Source organism: Penaeus chinensis, chromosome 17 (genome assembly GCF_019202785.1).
Source record: "Penaeus chinensis breed Huanghai No. 1 chromosome 17, ASM1920278v2, whole genome shotgun sequence".
NCBI lineage: Eukaryota > Metazoa > Arthropoda > Malacostraca > Decapoda > Penaeidae > Penaeus > Penaeus chinensis.
Genome location: NC_061835.1, coordinates 20854806 through 20857305, shown reverse-complemented (window position 1 = coordinate 20857305; position 2500 = coordinate 20854806). Strand labels below are relative to the sequence as shown.

Below are 2500 nucleotides of genomic sequence, written 5' to 3'. Positions count from 1 at the left end.
TAACAAGAGATAAAGAGGGGATTGTGAAGGAATCAGATAATGAGATGCAGAGGAAAATGCCCGATAAAGAGGAAGGAAATGTAATAAAAGAGGGAGATAAGAAGTGATTATATAAATGAAGAATAATAGAGGTAAAGTTGATAATTAAAATGAAAAGATATATATATAAAATCTACATTGACAAATAACAATGAAGAGAGAAGGAGAATGAGAAAATTGATGATAATGATAAGGCACGGGATAATTGACGCGACAAAGTATAGTGATAAAGGAGAAAGATTTGCCAAAGGAGTAAAATAGAAGGTGTAATAAAGTAAGGAAGAGGGACAGGAGAAAATGTTGAACCAAAAGTTTCGAAAGGGAGAAAGATGGAGAAAAATTGAGAGAAGAGTGTGTGACACACACACACACACACACACACACACACACACACACACACACACACACACACACACACACACACACACACACACACACACACACACACACACACACACACACACACACACAGTTAAACACTCACACATGCACGCACGCATACATGCGAATATGTGTGTGTGTGTGTGTGTGTGTGTGTGTGTGTATGTGTGTGTGTTTGTGTGTGTGTTTAATGTATACATTTACTTTTAGTGAAATGAGGAAGAACAGGAATTACGAGGTTTCACAAGCAAATGGCCCGTCATGAAAGACCAAAACAGAAGAAATTGTACGCATCATCTGGGTTTGTCTGTGGGTTCTGTTGCCGTGGTGAGCCTTTCTCGTCCTCTGTCTCTGTACCTGTCTTTCTCCGCTGTCTCTCTCTGTGTCTCTGATTCTTTGTCTGTCTGTCTGTTTCTGTATGCTTGTCTCTCTCTTTTGTCGGTCGCTATGTATCGGTCTCTTGTTTCTTTCTCTTTGTGTTTCTCGATCTATCTGTCTGTTTGTCTGTCTATCTGCCTTTGCCTCGGTCACTATCTGTCTGCAAGTGACCTCTCTCTGTCTGTCTGTAAGTGACCTCTCTCTGTCTGTCTGTCTGTCTGTCTGTCTCTCTCTCTCTCTCTCTCTCTCTCTGTCTGTCTGTAAGTGACCTCTCTCTGTCTGTCTGTCTGTCTCTCTCTCTCTCTCTCTCTCTCTCTCTCTCTCTCTCTCTCTCTCTCTCTCTCTCTCTCTCTCTCTCTCTCTCTCTCTCTCTCTGTCTGTCTATCTGTCTCTCTCTCTCTCTCTCTCTCTCTCTCTCTCTCTCTCTCTCTCTCTCTCTCTCTCTCTCTCTCTCTCTCTCTCTCTCTCTCTCTCTCTCTCTCTCTCTCTCTCTCTCTCTCTCTCTCTCTCTCTCTCTCTCATCTATCTATCTATCTCATCTATCTATCTCTATCTATCTCTCTCTATCTATCTATCTATGTACCTCTCTTTTTTTCTCAGTCTCTCGTTTTTTTTTTTCTCAGGTTCTGATGAATCATGGTGAAAGTTGTCGTTTTCTATGATGGATCTTTGAATGCCCGTTTTCTATCCAGCATGACTATGTGTAGCATTTTGTTTCCGAGTTGAATAGGCCATATAAGAAAGCAGTTTAAGTAATAAAAAAGTTTGGGAAATGTGAGTGCAAATGGTAACTGCTGTTTTATGTATGCATAAGTGTATTCTAACTCGCGTCTGTATGCAAATCTTGATGCGAGGAATGTTCGTTGACAAAATAGTACGTCAGTAAAATCGAGTCGTAATATATGCGATAGACGGTAAGGTGTTTTTTTTTTTTTTTTTTCAAATCTTTGTTATTATCTTGTTGCGAATTTAACTAGTCAAGATAAGGGATAGTGTCAAAATCGGGTCCGAGTAAAAAGTGATTACTTTATGGTAAACCGATATTGACTTTGTTATCTTTTTTGTCTCTTTTGTTCGACAATTTACGTAACTTTTCTTCTCTTGGGAGGTTTTATATGCGACGTACAATATACTTTATGTTAAACCGATTCCTTTCTCGGCATAAATATTGAATAGAGGACTGAGGGAAGGATATCTACAAGATTTATCCTTGGATGAATGAATGTAATCATGGGTGAAACGGAATTTAATTAAATATATAAGAAAAAAAGATCAATAGATGAAACAAATTACCAAAATAGGGCTAAAATACGCAGATAAAAGAGAAGTAAATCACACACAGGAACTAGCAAAGCGGGTGTGTACGTTAGGGTGCGTTAGCCAAGTTTCTTTCTCGATGGAAAATGGGCTTAGTATCATTAAAGACAAGGAATGGGCCAATAACGGCAGGGCAGGTGCAATAACGGTTCACAAACGGCAGGGAAAATGGTTCAGATAATTGTTAATCAATGCGCGCCATTCGCTCTTTACACTGAGCTGCTCCTTGGAAATGTGATCATTCGGGAATCTCCGTTTTCTTTCCGTGGCTCGGAAGAAAACGGGACAGAGTGCCAGATTTCGAGGTAAATGTATTGAAATTAATGGATAATGACAGTAAGAGGAACATTATTTAACGAATCTTTGCAGTTTCGATATTTCATAT

General features: G+C 39.4%; 1 protein-coding gene across 1 annotated transcript in view; it reads left to right on the top strand.

Moving 5' to 3' along the window:
• Positions 1-2500, top strand: part of LOC125034094 (apoptosis-stimulating of p53 protein 1-like) — a 528367-nt gene that overhangs the window by 35391 nt on the left and 490476 nt on the right. The window lies entirely within an intron of this gene.